This window comes from Mastomys coucha, unplaced genomic scaffold, assembly GCF_008632895.1.
Source record: "Mastomys coucha isolate ucsf_1 unplaced genomic scaffold, UCSF_Mcou_1 pScaffold7, whole genome shotgun sequence".
NCBI lineage: Eukaryota > Metazoa > Chordata > Mammalia > Rodentia > Muridae > Mastomys > Mastomys coucha.
Genome location: NW_022196913.1, coordinates 48881446 through 48889605, shown reverse-complemented (window position 1 = coordinate 48889605; position 8160 = coordinate 48881446). Strand labels below are relative to the sequence as shown.

Sequence of the window (8160 nt, the reverse complement as noted above, 5' to 3'; positions counted from 1 at the left end):
ATAAATACACATTTGGTAATTTCTAATTTAATGGCTAGTGGGTGAAATACAGATAATAGTTTCTTTTAGACAAGAATACCAAGCTTAAGGATTTTTTCTTTTTTTACATTTTTAGATAAAAAATAATTCTTTGTACTTGGTTATGGAATGCCATGTGTGTTACATATATGAACAGAAATAAATCTGTGCAGGTATGAATCAATTGATATATGGATGAATGCAGAGAGTCTCTCTTAATGGTTCTATATGAAATATAAACATATTCAGTACTAGTTGGTCCTCATTTGGACCTTTTTAAATATTTATTTCTTTATTTTGGTGGTTGCTACACACGATGCAAATGGCCTGTCCACTATGCTTTCCTACACTTTGGCCCTGCTGTGTTCCAGTCTTGCTCAGGATGTTGGCATCCTTCAGGAGGCAGCTGTGCTAGCATTCCTGAGACCTGGAAGCCCTGTTCTGGAGCAGTGTGTGGCAAGCGAAGACACAGTGGCAACAAAGGTGCAGTGTAGGCTGGACCCAGGCCCAGAGCTGGTCCTGTCTGGCCGTGAGCATCAAATAGACCCTACAAAGATTTTCTTTTTCTACTTGTCATGCCCTGAAGAAGGACTGAGCAGCATTGATTAGGAAACCAATTCACCACCCTCCCTTTTCTTGTACCTCCTTCGACCTTTCTTGAGTTCTTGAAGTGTCTTTCAAGCTGCCATGGATGGCCATGAATTAACTTTTCCCAATGGTTTCTTCTTGTTGGCTGGAGAGAAGAACGAGCATTGATGAGTGGGGGCTCCTGGGAAGCCAAGCCAGCTGGATGCCATAGAGGAAGTTTAGAATCGCTAGGGCTGGTCAGCAACAAAGGGGGCTGTAGCTGAGCTCTACGGCACTACTAGCTGGAAGGAGCAGGGGCAAGGGCTCCATCAGGGACATGCTGGGACAGGTTCATGTAGGTGGGCAGAGGAGGTGGGGGCCTCCAGTTGGTATTCCTCAGAGCTGCCATCCGAGGTTGGCATGGTGCCCAGGGAGTGGCACTATTAGAAGGTGTGGCCTGTTGGAGTAGGTGTGTCACTGTGGGTGTGGGCTTTAAGACCCTCATCCTAGCTGCCTGCAAGCCAGTATTCTGCTAGCAGCCTTCAGATGAAGATGTAGAACTCTCAGCTCCTCCTGCACCATGCCTGCCTGGATGCTGCCATGCTCCTGACTTGATGATAATGGCCTGAACCTCTGAACCTGTAGGCCAGCCCCAACTAAATGTTGTTCTTATTAGAGTTTCCTTGAGCATGGTGTCTGTTCACAGATACCTACCTACCTAACACAGTTGGCATGGGTACAGAGCACCATGCACTCAAACTGGGAGGGGAAGGTTGGCTTTCCACTTTCAAGGAACTCTAAATAGGAGTTTAAGTTATATTAGCTTTCCTTGCAAAGGCTGCTAAATTTAAATGTCACTGAGTGTGGAGAGAAACATCATTATTTTTAAAGTTGCTTTTCAAAGTATTTGTATTACACAGCATATCACTTCCATATGATCTGCCCATACATGGACACAGCATCCTTGTACATGTTTTCTGATGTGTTTATAAAAAGATAAAGAGATATAAGATATGTTCTATGGGGGGTCTGGTGAGGTGTGGGGGAAGAGGGTGCCTCCGTGGGCCTATACCAAGGCATCTCTTCCCCAGTACAGTATAGAATAGAGTTTATTTAGGGCATAGGGAGGAGAGTTGAGAGGGTAGTAGAGGCAGAGGTGTCTGCCTGTCTAGGTCTGGCTCATTTCTCCTAGCATGATATTTTCTAGTTCTATACATTTTCCCCCTGAAAACGACAGTTTCGCTCTTTACAACTAGATGAAACTCCACTGGGCACATATATCAAGTTTTGTGCCCACTGGCCTGTGAATGGGCTGCTGGATCCTCCACTACTTTGTTCTGGAACCCTGAGTAGGGCTAGTGAGGACATAAGAAAAAGACAGACATACAGAGAAGCTGTGTTCATTCTGATGCAGCAGTGCCAAGTACCACATGACTGCCAGGGACCTCAGCCTGCTTATTAGGGGGAGGAGTTAGCTAATCCTGCCGTTGAACAGTCTCAGGAAGCTGCGGTTGCTAGTTTCTGCACACACTGGTCAATCATTCATAAGCACTTGTGTTTGGGCCAGAGGAAAGCTTTGCGTTTCTGATCCTGATTGAGGCAGGTGAAAAACTTTGCTAGTTTACCATGAATCAGAGGTCTTGGTCTTTAACATGGCCAGCCCATGTCAGATACCCATTCATTCAGAACTTTACTCAATGGGAAGAACTTCACCCAAAACCCACAAAGGACACCGAGGTTGAGTCTATAACATGGCTACTGTGAACAGTGCCATAGTCATGCAGCGGTGTAGAGTCTATAACATGGCTACTGTGAACAGTGCCACAGTCAATGCAGCGGTGTAGTGGCTATTCCTGGTTGTCAACTTGACTAGATCTGGAATGAACTACAGAGATCTTGAGGCATAGTGGCCATGAAAAGCTTAGGCTCAGGCAAGGTCGTACAGGTCTTTATTCCCAAGAGACTGAGTCGAGGAGATCTTTGAGTTAATTCAAGGTCAGCCTGGGGCAAAGCAAGTCCCAGTCCCATGGTACACACCTTTAATCTGAGCCACACCTTCTGCTGGAGACCTACATAAAGATATCGGAAGAAGGAAGACTCGCTCTTCTTCACCTGCTTGCACTGACTTGCCAGCACGTCTGTTGGAACCTACTTCTCCAGAAGACCAGCTGAAACAACTAGCCTCGTGGGACTGAGCAGGACTTCCAGTTCACAGCTGATCATTGTTGGCTTAGTTGGACTGCAGACTGTAGGTCATAGAGAGATATTCCATAAGTTCCGTGACTCCAGAGAACCCCGACTAATAAAGGCAATATAAGCATCTTTGTGGCCAGCTGACTTAGGACTATATCCAAGAGCTACTAGCTAATGGTAACTGGACTAGTTTATACCTTCATCTGCAATGTATAAGGGTTCCTTTCTCTCTGAATGCTTAACGCTGTTTGCAGAAGATACTTTTAGAAGCAATGAAAATCAACGAGTCAACTTGCTTTAATCAGGAACAAAAGAGAAAGGAGTTTTCAGATGCCCACAATGTTTGTAGTCAAGGTTTTTGCTCCTTCACCAGCAGCTTAGGATGCCACTCACTTTAATCTTGATTTTTATCTTCCTAATCTGTCATACACATGGGGGGGGCATCTTTCAAGACTAGTTTCTGATGGTTCTTTAAATGTATTTCTTTTTTTTCTTAAATATTATTTTCATGTGTGTGTGTCTGCATGACTTTATGTGCACCACGTGTGTGAGAGGTACCCATGGAGGGAGGACAGAAGAAGGAGTTAGATTCTCCAGAACTACCCTGAGTCATCACGTAGGCAATGCACATGTTCCTACTGTATTATCCCACTGTGATGTTGGCTCCCAGGTAAAAGAGCTTGCTACTGAGCCTGAACTGCATCCCTAGACCCCATGTGGTGGGAGGTGAGAACTGGCCTCAGCTGAGTAGTCATATGGGACAGACTCTAAGAGACCCTGTTCCCTGCTGTGGGTACCCAAATCTGCAGGTACTTATTTAAAATGATGCAGTGTTTGCTTAAACCTATTATACACATCCCCCTGTATGCTTTAAACAAGCTCTGGATCACTTGCAATACCTGACACAAAGTAAATGCCATGGAAATAATTATTATGCTGTACTACTTAGGGAGTCCTTGGAAGAGAAAATGTGTGAATGTGTTCAGTAAAGGCACACTTTCCCAATCCTTATTCTTTGAATTTTTAATTCCCATGCTTCCTCATGTGTGTGTGTGTGTGTGTGTGTGTGTATGTGCATGTGTTCATATGTGTGCATGTATGGATGTCTGAGAATAATTGATTGGAGCTGGCTCTCTATTTTCTTCCATGTGGGTCCCAGGGATCAAACTCAGGTTATCAGACTTAGCAGCCAGTGCCTTTATCCCTTGAGCTAGTTCTCAATTATTTTTGACACAAGACTTGTTGTATCTGTTGCTTTAGAACCTTTAGTTATAGAAGGCAGACTGTATGTTGACTGGCTAACTTTTCTTCATCACTAATGCTTAGCACAACATGCTTGGCACATAGTAGGCCCACATATGATGTTTACTGCAAAATTAGTGTGTCTCAGTAAGGTCTGGAAAAAGAAAGAGGAGACTGTCTAAGGTACACAGTGTACCATGCCACCATCTTCTCAGAGGACATCTTTAGGCATGCCACCATCTTCCCAGAGGACATCATTAGGCAGAATTAGCCACCTCCTCGGAGACTGAATGAGGAATGAAAAGTGAATCAAGACTTATTTTCGTGGTGGGCATACTTACTTATGTAAGCCAGAGCCTGGCTGGCTCTTTGAGAGCTGTCTAAGGTCTGTGCTGACGGACATGCTCTGAGGACCTGGGAACCCAGCAGGTCGATTCCCATTGTCATGGTAGATTGTGCCAGCTGCACCATCAGCCTCCTAGAGGTAGCAGTGAGATTCCTAGTGGAATCATCGCTGAGACTACACATTAATGTCTTTATTCAGAAGTCATCATAAGTTACTCTGGAAGCAAATGGCAAATTCTGCTCACCTATGTTTCCCAGCAGCCACTTCTCTCAGACAAGAGCTTGTTTCCTGAAGTTTCTAACAAAGCATGGCTTTCTAGAAGCTGTCTTTGAACTCTGGTGGTTATTGGTAGGTCCTTAATAGTTTTCTTAAAATTTTTCTTCCAGAGCTAATTTCTTTATTTGAAGGTAATAATAGGGCTCTTAGGACAAGAGCTAGTTTAGAATAACTTATTCATAATGTCCATTACATTTCAACTAAAAAACAAAACAAAATACTAGAAAAGTCATTTTGCTGTACCACAGTATGTGTCCTTTAAGGAAAAGAGTCTCCGAGTCTCTCTATAAAATAAAATAGTCTTATTTTGAGTCATAATGGTCTAGGTCATCTGCACACTGACTATGCCACCTTCTCTGCCTGTGTCCCTTCTCTGCCTGTGTCCCTTCTATGCCTGTGTGTGTCCCTTCTATGCCTCAAGAGTAAACATTACCTACAAATTGTCTCCTAAAATACAAGAGATTTCAGCCACAGAGAGGAACTTCTGCTGTGAGACAGAACCTTCTAGAATCATTTAGTCGACTTTTGTTTAGTTTCTCTTCTTGGCATCTTAGTGGCCTGAGTAATGTCTAAACAACTTGGGATCCTGTATTAGTTGCTTTTCTGTTATGAAAAAAGACAACAGAAGAAAGACTTTATTTTAGTTTATGGTTCTAGAGGGAAAGAATCCACAATAGTGGGGAAGGTATGGCAGCAGGAGAAGAAAGTTGATCACAGCTTGGATGTTCATAGGAAGGGGGTGGGGAGGGGGGCAGTGAGGGAGAGAGGGGGAGGAGGATGAAGAGGAGGAAGAAGAGGAGGAGGAGCAGTAGGGTGAGGCTTTACCCCCTCAAAGCCCATCCGCAGGGATGTACTTCCTCCATCAAGACCATACTGCCTAAAGGTTCTATAACTTCTTCAAAGAACAACATCAGTGGGACCAAGTGTTCAGATACAGGAACTTTTGGGAGATATTTCTCATTCAAACTATGACAGCACTCACTTGCTTAGGAAAGCCAAGGTCCAGTCTTACTAAAAGGTCCGTGATCAATGAAGACAGCACGGCTCATTTCTCTCTCTCTCTCTCTCTCTCTCTCTCTCTCTCTCTCTCTCTCTCTCTCTCTCTCTCTCTCTCTGTGTGTGTGTGTGTGTGTGTGTGTGTGTGAGCCAGGCCATTTCCCATCCAGTGCAATCAACACACAGCTTTCACACAGAGGCTCACATACAGCCTCTCATGCCTGAAGCATTAAATGCTTAAATAACTCGGCAGTGAAGGAGTGAGTTTGCCTCTTGGCCTTCGTCCAAGCTGTTGATTTGTGCACAAATTTGGAGCCGACTTTTTTGGAAGGCATTGCTTCTGTGCACAGGGGAACAGTTTCTGTGCGCCATGCTCTCTGCTCAGAGTCAAATGCATTATATACACACCCAGTGCAGGGTTTGTACTAAATGTCTCTCCTTGTTGTCAACATTCAGACATGAAATGATCATGCTCAGGAGAAACTTCTCCAGGGAAGGACCCTCTCTCATTCTCAGGCCACCACTCTTCCTCCATCAGCATTCGTTTCCCAGTTAAGCCAATTCTGTGACACATGGACAAAAAGATGACTCTGATTGGAACTGGCACATGGGCTGTAGGTTTCTTGTGTGACGTCTTCCCTGGATTTCATAGCATCAGTCATGGTGTATAATTGATGATCTAGATGTTGTAGTCTCTGACACATTTGGCTAGGAACTTCCGGAGAGCAAGAAATATGCCTCCTCGTGCATTTCCTGTGCTGGACACCAAGGTAATATCCCTTTCTACAAACAATGCTCAGTACAATGTGGGGTGATCGAGTTATGTTTGAGCCCGTGTCCTCCAAAGACTCTTGGATCAGAGGCTTGGGCACCACCCTGTGCTGCTGTATGGAGGCGGAAGAACCTATGGGGAGTGAGGAAGAAGGGAGGCCACTGAGATTCTTAAGGGAGGTCTGGGACCTTAGACACTGTCCCTGATACTTCCTGGCTGCCGAGAGGTGAGCAGCTTCCTCCAACATGAGTTCCTACCTTGATGTACTATGCTGTCACAAGTCACAGAGCAATGGAACAACCAACCATTTCTAAAACCTTGAGCTGTGGGCTAAAGTAAACCTTTCGTCTTTATAAGTTGATTGCTTGAGTATTTTGTCACAGTGGCAGAAGTAATACAGAGAGCAGAGCAATGTAGGGCAGAGCGGTTAATTGCCCTACAGTACATTAGTCTAACCCTGACTTAGGAGTGAGGTGCAGCATTGGGATGTGGTATGTTGAGCAACAGCTTCCTAGGAGCAATATCTACATCATAACTCCCCAAATTTCTGAACATGTAACCTCATGCCAGAAAAGAAACCTGGCAGAGGTAACCAATTTAAAGATTTCATAAGATCTGGGTTATCTGGGTGGATCGTAAGTCCAACAGCAGATGCCTCTAAAGATACAGATGAACATATAGAGAAGAGAAGATCATGGCAGAGCAATGGATCCCAACGCCCCTAACACTGCAACCCTTGAGTACAGTTCCTCATGTCATGGCGACCCCAACTATAAAATTACTTTCATTGCTACTTCATAACTGTAATTTTGCTACTGTTATGAATCATGTAATGTAAATATCTATGTTTTCCAATGGTCTTAGGTGATCTCTGTGAAAGGTCATTCAACCCCCAAAGGGATCTTGACCTGCAGGTTGAGAACCGCTGGATTAGAGCAATGCAGACACAAATGGAGAAAGGCCAGGAGCTACCTGATGCCAGGTAAGACAAGGAAGGACTAGAGGAGTCTAGAGCCTTCAGAGGGAAGGTGGCCCTGCTCATATATAGACTTCAGACTTGGAACTTGAAGAATCCAAATTTCTATTGTTTTAAATCCCCAAGTTTATATTAATGAGTTATAGCAGCCGTAGGAGATGAACATAGAACAGAACTTGCCTTCAAGAAATCCATGAAAGCCTGGCCTGCTGCTTCGCATCTCTAATCCAAGTGCTCCGGAGTCAGAGGCAGGTAGATCTCCCTGAGTTCAAGGTTAGCCTGGTCTACATAGTGAGTTCTGGGCCAGCCAGGGCTGTATCATGTGACTTTATCTCCGTCAACCAGGCAACCAAATCTGCAGAATTTGCCTCCTGACATTTGAGAGCCTTGCTGAAGGAACTCTGTTGGTAGAGCCCACTCTGGGACACGGACTGTACTGCTGAGACGGGGTGGCTCTTAGGCTACAGTGTTGGGAGCAGTGAGCACTTACAGTTCCCCAACGTTGTCTGATTTCGACTTGAAGCACATGCTATCAAATGCGTGTGAACAGACTAGTAATAACCCAGGGTTTTGCACTTGGGGAGAGAGGAGCATTTCAGAGAGGGAAGCGGGTAAGCAGAGGACGGTCCTTTCACAAGATAGGCCTTTGAGAACCCATCCTTTGTCATTTCCACAGGTTAAAAGAAAAAGACTTTCTCCTCCCAAGCCAGGAATAGTCAGCAAGTGGATTGGCCCAGCTACTTCTGGAATGTCCTGTGTTGCTGCCCCAGCCTG

General features: G+C 44.8%; 1 long non-coding RNA gene across 1 annotated transcript; it reads right to left on the bottom strand.

The window, feature by feature from the left end:
- Window positions 1-262: 262 nt before the first annotated feature.
- Window positions 263-2673, bottom strand: LOC116082229. Its single transcript, XR_004115219.1, has 2 exons — window positions 2623-2673; window positions 263-751 (listed from the first exon to the last, which is right to left on the bottom strand). It is a non-coding gene; the product is annotated as an uncharacterized LOC116082229 (long non-coding RNA).
- Window positions 2674-8160: the final 5487 nt, after the last annotated feature.